Below are 15311 nucleotides of genomic sequence, written 5' to 3'. Positions count from 1 at the left end.
CGTTATGTTTTTTTATGCTTACTTAAATCCTATTTTACGTATTTTAAATTAATATTTTTATGAACAGAATAATGAGATCAATTGGTATAAGGAAAACAATTATTTATGCTTATTATGCTTATTTAAAAAAAAACTTATATATTTTGACAATATATTTTTTAGTGGATTTTTTATTATGTGTTTTCTTTACATCAATAGATTATCTCATTATTTTATTCATAAAAGTATTATAGTTAGTAAAAATTAGTGGTTTACGAAATATTTAATATTTCATGTCAATACTTTTTTAATATTTCATGTGTCAGAATAAAGTTTAAAATATCTAGTATTGTATATAAACTATTATATTGATTTCTTTTATATCTCTATCCCTCAAAACTGTCCACTTTCATCTAAAACATTTTTTTTTAGTTTACTATCCGCGTCTGATTACTATTGCGCATACGTACGCATTACTACAGTAAGAAACAGATAGGATACGTATGCGTAATAGCAATAAGAAACGGACAGGATACAAATATGCAATTGCAGTAAGGAATTGACAGGATGCGTATACGTTGCACAAGATGCGTGATTGCAGTAAAAAACGGTCAGATATAGCATCCTGTCTGGTTCCGCAATCAGATGCAGATAGGAATCCTAATTGCAAGTATGCTCCATTCTGTTAGGAAATCAGTTACATACAGTTAGCATATCCATCCGTCTTTGCGTACAAAAACTATTAGGTTCTGCAGCCCACTTATGACTGCATTTATCCGTAATTACGGGTAAAGAAATACACCGTCGAGCAGTCAGAAATCAATAGTATACATCAGTTTCTATCGGTTTCTATGGGAATTTTTATCAGGATAAGTTTTGACAGAATAAATAGTAATTTCTTATAAACAATACATATATAGTAATCGCGATTATTAGATTATTATTTTATATGCACTTTGAATATTATTTTATGTTACTTGAAACAAACTAATAAAAACTAATTTAAAAATAATGAAATATTTTCAAGTATTTTTAATTTTAATGTGCATAAGTACATATAAACACCTATCTATATATTACAATATATGTGACGCGTATGTTCCATTTGTTTGAATAATCAATATTGCCAGATCAAAAGAAGATTCTCCTAAATTTAATTTTTTAATCGTATATCAAATGACATTTTTGTAGTTATAATGTTATAAGATTATGTATCCTAACTGTATGTATCTTTAAATTAACTGTATGTATCCTTAAATGTAAGTGGAAATCCTTTGATCCGGCAAGACACTTTGAAATAAAACACAACTAACTTCAAGAAAAAAAGTGTTATTGATCACGTATTTAATGATAAAAATTGGATAAAATAGAATTAAATACTAAAGATTAATATCTTTTGAGATCTTTATATTTAACATTAAAAAAGAAAATGAAGAATAATAAGACTGGTGAGTATAATAAGTAAGGTAAAGATGTAGAAAATCATATTAATTTTTACGTGTATATTGTAATTAAATAATAAGATTAATTGTCAATCTTAGTATTTAAATACAAAATATAAAATACTTTTATATATTTTCATGACATACAAAATACAAAATATTTTCACATGCTCTGCTGAAATACAAAATGTAAGATATAATTGTCTTACAAATATTATTTTTCACATAAAAATATTTCAAATACGTGACTAGTGTAGGGAACTACGTTATCAATATCTCATTAGCGCAGCGAATGTAGAAAGCCTAGGGATTTTGTTGCGAGTTGCCTACAAGCAGCGTCAGAGAAAAAAATAAGATTAGATAGATTATGGCGCTCATCCTGTACGGTCATATTCATTTGAGCTCGAGTAATAAAGATTTATAGTTACCAGTTACAAGAAAGTGTCGATCATTACCTCTTATATCACATTACACGACAAGGGTGGGCTTGTCTTGAGAATTTGACTCATCAATCGAGTCACTTATTCCCACACTAGCCCTGCTTGTAGAGACTTCTAACAGTTTCAGCTTGAACTTCATTCAAGTATAGGTTGCCGACAAGTGGTACTGTGATCGCACGTTGCAAGCAAGTTGGAATTCGTATCACTGACTGACACCAAGTTAAATTCCACATAATTTTGTGTATAATTTGTATCAAAAATTTGATATTAACAACTGGCGCCAAGTTAAATTACACAAAATTTTATGTATCATTCTTATAAAAAATTTGATATCAACAATTGACGCCAAGTTAAATTCCACATAAAGAATATAAGCCAATATTATTTTCAATTTTGTAGATGAAACCTAAGTATATGTATCTTTGTATTCCTATTAAAGATCTTCCTATTCCGTTCCATTTTAATAAAAAAATTTTTTATGTAAAAACACTTAACGTTGTTAGATCAAATAAGAAAAATAACAAAAAAAATTTTAAAGTTATAATTGATAAAAATAATTGATAGAGAAGTTAGAGTATAATAATAATTTAAAAATAATGATGATAATAATGATTTAAATACATTTATCCTTATCTTAAACTGTGGATAGAAGTCAATTATAACATAACATTTGTTGGCCAATATTCTTATAAAATGCAATAGTGGCCAACTGTAAGAACATATAATTGTTTTTAAGAATATTATCTGTTATGTGCTATATCTTTCTCAGTAACCGAGTGTATAGTTTTATGCATACATGGTTCATGTATAGGTACATGTTAGATGTACATGTCACTCATATTGCTTTTGATTACAAATGAAATATATACCAAAATGCAGTATCTTACAAATAAAAAATAATGCATTCAATTCCATGCATACATTAATTATGCAGTAAATATTTTAGCAAATTAAGATAAATAAATTAAGATAAACAAAGATATTAATAAATATTAAAAATATTTCAATATTTTTTTAATAAATAAAAGCTTTTTTAATAATAAATAAAATAATTTGATAATAAATAAAATTTGGCAATAATAAATAAATAAAATAATTATTGTTTAGCAAAATTTTTACTTAAAGATTTATATTAAAATTTTTATTTAAGACTTATATTAATATGTGATATGCTGAGCATTTTTCATCTATTTCTCATAATAGTGTTTATGTTTTTGAACATCATATACACTGAAAACTTACTTAAAGACTATACTTGTGTTTTCAAGAAGCAAACATGATTGTATAAAATTTTTATAAGAATGTTACTGCAAAAAGATATTTTTTATTGTTGTAAATTTTACATTATTTTAAGATTGAACCTAACGGAATAGCCCTGCTTTACCTTAATTATTTTTGCAATTTAAGAATACATACATTTTATTTAATTGTGTAATTATAATTATTGATATAAAATAAAAGGAGAAAATATCTAAAAAAGAATTTAATGTCGAAAATGAATGGAAGTTAAAAGATCTATTCCAAAATACAAAGTCAAGCGTTAATTCGAAACCCATCTTCTTTTTCCTAGATTACGTGAAAATGGTTTTTTGATATAATGATCCTACGAACGCCGAGGGCTAATTTTATTATTTCTTTTGATGTGCACCGACTTATATTTTAGGATTCTCTCTAATCATATCCTTTACCCTTTCTTTCTGTTTACGAGCCGAGTGAACAATTCCACTAAAATGGTTCCGTTTAGACGTTGTCCTTTGTATCTAACAATCGTAATAGCTATAAGAAAAGAGCAAATCAAAGTGATGTGATTTTTCTCGCAATAAACTATAAGTATTAAAACGTGAAGAGATAATTGTCTGAGGATATATGATTAAAGGGAATGTAAGTATTGCTGGATTTTTCAAATAAGCACACATTATATCAATAATATGTCGAAAAATTAATATTGTTGTAATTTTTATTATGTAGAAAAAAAAATGAAAAATGAAAAGTGAAAGTAAAAGAACAGAGGTAAAAACAGAAATAAGAGTAAAAAGTTTAAATAGAAAATATAAACAACTTTTGTTCTTATTGCTATCTTTTTTATTGACAACAAGAAAATAAAAAAATATTTTCAACTTCACAATTCAAGTTTAGGATAATGTTAATTAATTAAAAAGTGAAGTTAATTCTTAAAAAGTGAAATCTGTTGGAGAAATTATCTTCTACTTTTTGTTTGTGCAAAAAATAATTGAAATAAATATTAATAAAATTATTCTTTTAATTTTTTTATTTAAATTATTCTTTTAATTTTTCTATTTTTTACTTATTAATATTTTAAATGGAAATAAAAGAATGTATAAATTATCCTTAAAAAATATAATAAATCTGTTTATTTATGAAAGTTTTTATACATATATTTAATATAAAAGATCTAGAAAAAAAGATTAAAAAAAATTCTAGAATGCATTTAAAGTTAACTGTTCTTTCATTTCGTCATTACACATTGTATTTTTACTTTTTACACATTATATTTTTACTTTTCTCTATTGTAGCAAAAAATTAATCGTTAGAGTAATTGCTCTCAATCTATTTTGTTTTATTTTGCAAAACAGTATCTTGTTGTAGCTGATATTTTTCTCATAAATGTTCATAATAACCGTAAATATAATTCATTTACATGCTAGATCTGGAAAGAATGATGAAACAAATGCAAGTTGACAAGTTCAAAGTTATCATTATAAAAATAGTTGGAAAATTGTGTGATTATATTTTAATTCTAATTAGTTAATTAGAATCGGTATTGAAGTACAGATTTTTGTTTAATAAAAATTTTAAATGCACAGTCATTTTTTATCTACAAACAATTGCAAATTGCACTTTGTAATTATTTTATAAATATTTTATAAATAAAGTTTCAAAAACACAACTAAATATTTGTTTAATTTCAAATAATATTTAGTGTAATAAGATTCTAAATTTATTAAAAATTAAGTAAATAATGGAATTATTTAAATACAAAAATTTTAACGCTATAAAGTAGATTTTATGTAATGTTCAGGTAAGAGACAGGTCTAATGAATAATAGGGTAACTCGGGCAAATACACCGCGCTGGGATTTACGCCGCGAAGAAGTCAGAAAAAATAGAAGAAGTGGGGATAATTTTCCCGCGACTTCTGTACATATCTTTATGTACATATCTTTATGTTATATTAGTATGTTATAATTTCAGTTTCTTACTGTTAAGATTAATAAAATTATTGTGAATTGATTTGTCACTATGTTATAATTTCAGTTTCTTACTGTTAATATTAATAAAATTATTGTGAATTGATTTGTCACTATGTTAAGTAGCGCCATCATAAATTATAATCTATAATACATAAAATGATTACTATAGGACGTGCAAAAGACTTAGTGATTATTTCGTGATATATGAGTGTAGAGACATGGTAAAGCATGTTGTATAGCAAAATACAAGTATTATACTTTTCTTTTGTATTCTTTGTTTAGTTTGTTGTCTTGTACATCCCACCTGTTTGGGATGGCATTTTTATCAGATTGTGCACTAAATACAATAAACGCATTACATAAAATATGCATAATACCTCATGTTATAATACTTGTAATATATCTGGGAAGATTGTAATTATTATTTATTACTTCGTATACATATTTATCATTCCTTAATAAAACGCATTTTATAAGTTATTATGTCATTTTATGTCTTATTTATATGCATTTATAAATTTTTTATGAGCCATACATACTCCTCCTCCTCCTATGAGTAGCCATATATTCCACTCCTGTAGGATACATGGCAAAAATGCAAGGGTTTAAAAAAGTTCATTTTTTAATACGAAATATAAATATTTCGGATTTCTAATATTTTTTTTATAATAGTAGACAGTAAAGTTTTTATGATATAGTTCGTTTATTTTAAACATAATAAATAATATTTAATAAATTAAGTTTTTTTGATGTGGCGTACATATCGGAGTTACTCTAATGTAGCATCTAATGAGGCATATAACTATGGTTTTATCACAGTCTAGTGCCATGAATGTATGAATTTATGTTTCGTACATAGCGCGAAAAAGTTAATAACTTTTCCTTAGAAAAAGTTTGTTTTTATCTCTTTGATTGTCGTAAGAACTTTTTACACATCGGAGATCGAACTTTATACGTGTTATGTTCAAATATATATATAAAACACATGTTTACGTTAAACAGTTATTTCTCTCGCAAAAACATATATTCTTTGTTAATCTCAGTATTCAGATAATTTGATCTTATTTCTCATGGGACAATTTTATTGTTGAATAGAAAAAGAGTGAAGAACATAAATTTCTAAAAGTGTTATATTGCCATCGTAGTAGATTTTATTTTTTCATAATTAAACATTTTATATATTTCACATATGTAATAAAATCAAAATAGGTATTTTAATTATTTTTGTGTATATTTATATATATATTTTTATTTATAAAATACATAAAATGTAGTTATCGTTACATTATACCAGACATTTAATATCTAATAAAGATTTATACTATAATATATAAAAAAATAATAAACAAAAAACAAAAAAATCACCAATGCATCCATCACTGGATTGAAATTTATCTAAGCATTTTGCTTCTTTTTTAAATCATTGTCATGACAACAAAAAGTTCTGCCGTTCCCGAATAGATAATTAATATAATATAATAATTTATTTCAGATGTGAATAGACAGACGTTCGCTGTGTATATTCATTTATGAGTGACGCGATGAACCACTTTAATTCGATCACTTTGCTTCTGATATGACAATAACAGGATATCGAGTATTAAATCTGGGGCCGTCAATTGCTGAAAGGAGATAAATAAAGATCTTCAACAGGATGTGATTCTTCATGGCGTCATTAAATCTGATAAACGTAGTTTCCGAGCTGAATCTTTTACTAGAATAAAAATAGTCAATCTCTACCATAGACGAACTTCTCTGTTCTTTTTACTTTTTACAAACAGAGTTTCTCCGTTTCTCGCTATGTTGGAACAAAGCAGCGAATCAATATAAATATGATATCTTTGACATTTCTACAATCTTCGATTATTGTAACGATATCTTTCAAACAAGATAGAAGGATATAAAAAAAAATTGAACGATATCCAATAAAGTTGCTTTATTAGATAAACATTGAAGTACAATAATCATTTGCGCAATAAAATAACTTTATTATAAAAATTTTTTTAAGAAAAGCGAATGCAATTTCAATACTTTAACAGAAAATATATTTCTATGTAATTTTTATTTTGTTTTTTAATAGATTGTAAAGATTAGATTTTTGTCTCATCAAAAAGTCGCAAACGCGTATGTACAATAACGCTTTGGATTAAACAATTATTGTGTTTATTTTTATTATATGAATAAGAGGAAAGAATAAATTATGCAATTAGAAAATAAGAGAAAAATTTTTTTACAAATAAAAAACGGATAAATCAACCGTTGTTAATACTATGTAAATTTTATCAATTAGTTGCACAACTTTCTAGCGCATTAGTAAGAAATATTTTATAGCAAGTAAATGCCATACGAATATTAGCGGAAAATGCGACCTACGAGGAAAGCGGTGAAGAGATATTTTTAGTTTCAACGTCAACTGAATTTACGATATAAATCAAGCGGACGTTTGCATTGTGTGACGAGCGACCAGTTCGCTCGTATGGTACCTATGTAAAACAAAAGGATGGAGTCGAGCAATATGTGAAAAAGTTTCTCTCACAGTAAATAAACTGTTTGAATAAGATAATACAAAATAAAAAGATATTTACTTTAAATAATCTTAAATAACGTTAAAAGATTTTACAGTGCGCTTCTTTGAATCTAACATAAAGTTATATTTTTATTAGCTGCATTTTTTAGCATTTTATATATTTAAAATAAAATGAACAAGTATATACGTGTACATGTATATAAAATTATATATATATATAAATATATATATATATAATTTTGTATATATACAATATACATATAATATATTAAATAATAAAATAAATAAATAATAATAATAATAATAATAATAAGAATTTTAACATACACACATGTAATAAATAGATGTTATAGAAAAATTTGGTAGAAATTTTAAAAGACATTTTATGTATAGGTTGCATACGATTCTTGTGAAAAAAAAAGTTGGAGACAATCACTCGGGGATATTTTCTTCGCTGAACGTTAGTAACGATTCGCAATCGTAGCAGATCAACCGTAAAACTAAAGCCATTTTATTTTCTTGCAAATGCCACAGTTGCTCCTTTCAAACTCTTTGAGAAAAACCACCGTCATTTTTTCCATCGAAAGAAAAATTAACTTTGTAATGTATATGTGATGATAAGGCATAAGTTGTTTTTAATGTGATACGCAAATTATTATAATCCATTTCTCAAGAGTTTTATTAGCAAATGTCTTACGTCATAAAAAGGATTTGTAAATTAAAGGTGTATTGATATAATTGATAAACTGGTTTCTCGATTATTTGTAACTAATTTTATTTTGATAACTACATTATTTGACGTGCATTTGTTACGAAATTAAACAATAAAGAATTAAAAATCGAAAGAGTTATTTGATCTTTCGATTTTTTAATCAACAAAATATTATTGTATTAAAACATCTGTATTTATTTATATGTATTTTTACTTTTAGATTTAGGTCTATATGTATGATGTTTTTGTATATGTTGTGTCTTGTAAGCAATTATAGTGGTTTGATTTTTTTTTGTACATGATTCGACAAAGAAGCTTTCTAAATCTGAATTAGTGGATAGTCACTAATTACCCAGTATATTTGGCACTAATAATCAGTGAAGTTCAACTAAAAAAGGAAGAAATTTGAGCATTATATAACTAAAATATTGATATTTGTGCGTTAATTTCAATTTTCCAATACTATTATATATTCATTGAATTTAAGAGCTAAAACAAGGTTAGTTAAATTACATAATAAAGATTAGCTAGGTTAGAGATCTTACATTTAATTCACTGATTACCAGTGACATACTTGGCATTGATATTAGTGATTATCCACTGATTCAGATTTAGAGAGAGATGGAACGCTGAAGATAATGCTTATCGATTTCTCTTCTACATGCTCACATACACATATGCACACAACATACACACACACACACACACACACACACACACACACACACACACATCATAAATGTACTAATTCGAGGATGTCTACAATGAGGATGCTTAAATATATATATATATATATATATATGTATGCGTTCGTAAGCCGTGTACAATGTATACCGTGTTTTTCTCAAAGGTCAGTATAATAGCGTCGATTACCCCTCTCTTTTATATAATATATCAGCTTATAAAAATACTCTATAGAAGTGTTATAAATGTATATAATTTTTTCTCTTCGTTCTCGAAGAACATTCGCGACTAAAGGTGCAAATCGCGATCGATCGATCAGAAACGCTATTGCTCCTTTCTGTTTAGAAAATAACATAAGTGACATGTTTCTATTAGATTCTCAGAAATGATTTGGCCAAATTTGTAACCGTGTTTCCTTGCGAGCAACGACACAACTTCGTCGCGTACTCTTAAATCTTCTCTTACTTAAAAGTACTCTAGTTCCAGAAAAATGGAAGATCTCGACAGCCAGATGGATTTTCCACAAATATCAGATCTTCTTGCTAAATAAATTGGGCGCCAGGTACGAAAGAGCGTACACAATCTTTCAATAATATTCTTTTCTACTTTTACTTACAATTAACCTGCGACGGCAGGGATGATCGTCAAAGGTGGGAAAATTGTCGGAGGGCAAGAGAGATAGGCTGCAAGAATCACACACCAAGTAATAATAAAATAAAGAACAATTGTATTTAACGGATTGTGTTATACGCGATATCCGAAGCTTCGCTCCCTCCGCTGGACTCGATATAATCTGCTTCCACGAATGATAACGATGACTTACTTCTCGGGCGGCAATCGTACTTTATATTACGAGTTTTTACTTCTCTTCGCGGTCACCTTCGGAGAATGAGTTGGACGAAGAGATATGCTGTAATTGCTTATATAATAAATTGTGAAAATCTTGTTAATCTCTTTGATATAGAACATATAATACATTTGATTAAATAAATGCTTTTTTCTTTATTCAGAAAATGCTGTTAAAAGTGTTAAAACTTAAATAATATGATAACACATTGATTTTATCTTTAAATATCACTTTTGAAGTAAGATAGATGTTATAATACTGCTTTATTTATATTATAATAACTAGTAATAGTAAATCAATAAAAGCCAAAGCACTTTGTATAAATGTAAATATACTTTATGTATGTGTTTATTAAATTTTCCTATAAATGTTTTAGAACACTAAAGTTTGCTTATCCCAGTGTATATTCTTCGAATTTCCATAAAGATTGCCATCTTCCTAGATAACAGATAGAAAATGATTAGCGCTCTTTGGGGTTCTAATTTAGTTATCACTTCTATTTCCTCGGACGAGAATTATGTCTTCGCACCAACAATATATTCTGATTCCAGGCTAATATTATTGAAACATTACACAATGTGTTATATATTTCGATAGCGTATAATTACTAAAAAGAAATGTTTAATTCTCATTTCTTTGTTTATTTGTTTTAATTGGCGATTAATTTACATATCAAAAGGTGTCTGATAATTCAAAATTTAATATGTGAAAATGAGAACATCTCTCTGAATATATGATCTCTGAATATATTTCCTTGGATCATATCTCTGGACATATCTTTTTGATAAACATTTCTAGCAAAATTTTTTCAGACAATAATATCGAGAATAATTGCACAGCTCTTAATGTATTCCGGTTGAAAATAAGACATTGCATTTTGCGTTTTTGGAACGATTGCGAAACTTAATGATGCCGGTAGGCTTTTATAGGGACATTATAATGACTGCTGCTTGCAGTCTATAAAAACTGTGCTCCTTTAAAGTGATTTTTTTTTATAATATTTGTATTATGTATCCTGTTACATCATGATCATTCTTGTATACATAATTATATATGTATTAATAACATTGAAATTTTTCTTATGTAGACACATTCGAGAATATGTCATCTGAAATATGATTAGGAAATGTAAAAATATTTTTAATTTTCCTAGCTAGAACATATTTTTTTGATTGATTAAAAAATTGATTGATAAAAAAATTAATTATTAGTCATAAATTTGTTCCATAAGAAATTATACATTTTGAGTATATATTATAGCATTTTTACATATTTTACTCATTAAGTACATATTTTTGCATATTTCACTCATAAGTAAATATTTTTGTGTATTTTATTCATACGTGCATAATATTTGACAAAAAGTTTGTTTATATATATTAGATTAATCAAAATATGCTAAAGCATATTTTTATTTGATTAAGAGAGAAATTAAATATATATAAATTTGTTTAATAATAAGAAATTATGCATTTTAAGCTTTACATGTTATTGCATATTTTTGCACACAATACTCATAAATTCATATTTTTGCATATTTCATCAATACACAATATTTACACATTTCAATTATTTTTTGATTTTACATCGTAATTTATATTTATGCAATTAGTTTTTTTCTACTATAATAGTAAACAAAAATACTTAAAACAAAATGTTTAACAAGTATAATTTATAAATAAAAATGCTGCAGCACAAATAAAAATGCAGCGATTATTAAGAAAAAATTACCAATATTATCACAAAAAAAATAATATTTTGTTATTTTGGAAGTAATTTCCTTGATTAGAAAAATCTTATACAATCTTATAAACAATTACAACAGAAAATATTGCATACAATTACATTCAGAAAATATTGCTATTTTAATTAACACAATTAATCTAGTAAGTTCTATTGACTAAGTCGTTTTTCAACAAATAAAAAATATTTTACGATCGAACGAGCCAAATTTTTTGTTTAAAAAAAATGTTTATCATTTATTGTAATTAAAATATAAATTACAATATTTAAACATTTAAAATTTTTAGCTTAATTTTAAATGTATATTTATTTAATTTTATCTTTTTGTTTTTAAACACCATGAGATTAATTAATAAATATAAAACTAAAGATATGAAATAAACAATTTTTATTAAAATTATTTTATTTTATTATTATAGGTAATTTAATTAAATTTTAATATTAAAAAAATATAAAATTAATCAGTATATTGTAATTATCGCTCAATTGTATAAAAACTGTATTAAAAAATTGTATTAACAAAATATTTTTAAATGAGAGGTAATTCTTTAAGAGCATATTTTCTTTTTTAAAAGCATTTTTTTCAATTTCATGGGACATATTGTAAGCGCTTAAAAAGGGATTTTAAAAAAATGTATGTTTTTATTTAAAACTGTATTTCAAACGGGATGTTTTATTTTTTGGTTGCCTAATGATAACATCTATTCTCTCAATTTTAATTAAATTGAAATGTGAAATTATATGTATATTCTAAATATGTTTTCTTATGTTTTTATGCCGCGTTTTATACGATGTCTTCTTATATTTTATGCCTACTGCTTTTCGATATATTTTTAAATTGCTATAAGCATAAGAAGATAGTACTGTATTCAAGTACTTATTCTTATTTCTAAAAGTATAAATTTGCGAAAAGTTGGAAGTCAAAATTATTAATTTATAAGCTCTTTCTGATCAAATAAAATTCTCCTGTTGCTAATACTGAAGGTATCAATTCAAAAAAGATGAAAAATGTTATTTTATTCTTTTTTTGTTCGGCTTATAAAAGACAAATAATTTATATGAAAATATGAAAGAAAGAAGTACACAAGTATACCTGAGAAAAAATGTTTTATATATATTTATATAGAATTATACAAAATTATATATAATTATATTAGGTGTTGGAATTAATTCGTAGCGTTTTTTAATGAAAGAATGTTATTTATTTCACATGAGCATTAAAAAATACATTAATGAAAGTACTTCCCATCACTTGTAAAACGCTACGAATTAATTCCAATACCTAATATATAAAACATATGCCCATATATATAACATATTTTCTCGGATAAAATTATGTTTTTATAAATCGATTGCTTTAAATATATATATTAATTGAAATTTATTATATAAAATGAAAATACAAAATGTATCTTTATTTCACGTTCGTTTAAATTGCAAAAGAATAACGAGTGATTGAACCATACTTTTTTGTAAGATAAGTTAAGGTGATAATCACTAATTGAGGCGTAAACTACGAGGTCAGGGTTGGTCAGCGAAGTAAGTAAACTCATCATATTGAACACGATATCGTGCCATCCGTTTAATAACGGCGGTCGGTTTTATACCACCTGCCCATTCACCAGCGAGGACACGTCATCGACGTCACGGTTGAACATTTTTCACGTAGGCGAAGTATGCGGTTGAGGAAATGCAAAAAGGTGGAAGGGGGATTGTGCGCAGAAAAGGAGAACAGGCGATTGTCGTTCGAATCGCCGTTCATGTCCAGGTGCAAGCTCCCCTTAAACCGATCGGTGGGGGCCGTTCTATCCCTGTTTGGGGCGCAAGCTCAGTCCTCTGATTGGTCTCTGTGCCCCATGACGTCACCGCGCCGCTGGCGTTACGTGTAACTTCAAGCACGCGGAGCTTTAGTTTCAGTCAGTTGACTGGTATTCGCCACATCGAGTAGGTCTCATCTTGGGATTCTGAGGATTATCGAACTTTGATTGTCAAGCTTACTCTTCTGAGATCTCATACATCACCGTATCTTTTAACGCTTCCAATCTTACTTCTAAAAGGTGAGTGGTTTTAATTTTTTTATTTTACGGACATATTTCTTAAGTGATATTATTCTAATATTTCTGAAAAAATATGACTAAAATTAGTCAATTACTAACATATCTCTTTATCTCTTTTATAAATTTTGTTCCATAAATTTTGATTTTCAATTTATTACTTTTTTAGAAAGTCCGAAGAAAAATATAAAAATTGTGCTTTCTGTTACAATAGTTTAAATAATACACATATAAAATCAATGAAATTTATATTTTAGAAAAAACAGATAAAATTAATAAAAATGTCTTTTCAAAAAAAGATAGAAGTTGTTCAAATAAAAATTATTTCAAATAAAAGTTTACTTTTGTATTACAAATACGTAGAAAATTTTAAATTATTTATGCTTATGCTTAGCTGCAATTATTCTTATTACAAGAAATTATATTTTCTGAATTATAAAAACCTTCAGATTTTGATTTCCGTTAAACAGAATTAATTTAAAATCTTACAGAGATAAAGATTTTCATATATTGAATAAATTCTAATAGAGTAAACGTTTCGTAAAATACAGTCAAGTGAATGAATATTCTCATATATAGTCTCATAGTCGATGGATTTAATATTAACTTTCTTAGAAGATCCTTAATTTCATTACTTTTCGTAGATTTTGTCCGTTGTGTATATTTTGGCTACTACGTAATAAATTTTACAAAATGTACGTTTATTAAGACAGGAAACTATCACAAAAAGTTAATTATCTACTATGTAAATTAACTTTTTTAAAGAAAATCGGAAAAGGAGAAAAATAATAAAATTAATAAAAAATTAAGTAGTGCAAGATAGATAAGTTATATGCAAAGGATTTTATCAGAACAACTTTTGAAACTTACACAAGTAGAATATATAACTGTAGTCTTCTAGCACAACATCTTAATGCTTAGATTTGCTTAAGGCGTTATAAGAGAAATATTTAAGCATCTTTTCTACTAAAGATCTTAATTTTTAAAATATTTTTTATATCTTTTTACGAAAAGATAAAAATATCGTAACATTGTTTTAGCTAAAGTAATAGTTCGTATTGGCTCGGTAGAAATCATTGATATTATTATAAGTACTATTTGAATTATTTTTGTGGAGAATAAATTGCAATCTTTTGTTTTCAAGTTATACATATGTACAAACTATACTTTATTGTAACAAGAATCTATTATCTCTTCTTAACTTTGTGCAAATTTAATCCAACATCAGTCGTTTAGCTTGTAGACAAGGGTCGAGTTCCGTGTCAATGTTCGATTATATCATAGAAGCAACAGGCTTCCAATATAATATGTAGTCTTATATGAGAGAAACAGATTTTCATTTTTTTTTTAACTGGCTGAAAGCATTATTTCATATTGAAGTCAACTTTACGATTTAATTATGATTTATTAATACATGTTATGAAACGTGCAAATAACGTAAATTTAGAAGCATTATATTAATAACAAAATTATTATGTGAGTTAAAGAGTTTGAGTGCTTTATTTGAAAGATACGCATAAAAGCTCAAAGTGCGTAAGTTTCTTTATTATGTATTTAAGTAAATATTAATGTGTAATAAAAATATAATATGTGATAACAATATATTGCTTTCTTACTTTAAAAGCGACGTAACTATAAAAATTAAATTTTCCAAAAAAATAGGAAATCTGTT

General features: G+C 26.0%; 1 protein-coding gene across 2 annotated transcripts in view; it reads left to right on the top strand.

Moving 5' to 3' along the window:
* Positions 1-13411: 13411 nt before the first annotated feature.
* The window catches only part of Tk (tachykinin), a 64430-nt gene continuing 62530 nt past the window's right edge, over positions 13412-15311 (top strand). Inside the window, exon 1 of one of the 2 annotated variants that reach the window (XM_011055860.2) lies at positions 13412-13642. The gene's annotated coding sequence lies outside the window, so the exon portion shown is untranslated. The remainder of the gene's footprint in view (positions 13643-15311) is intronic. The other variant, XM_011055861.2, reaches the window with a different exon arrangement.

This window comes from Acromyrmex echinatior, chromosome 1, assembly GCF_024713525.1.
Source record: "Acromyrmex echinatior isolate Ae372 chromosome 1, ASM2471352v2, whole genome shotgun sequence".
NCBI lineage: Eukaryota > Metazoa > Arthropoda > Insecta > Hymenoptera > Formicidae > Acromyrmex > Acromyrmex echinatior.
This window is presented reverse-complemented; position numbering and strand designations above follow the sequence as displayed.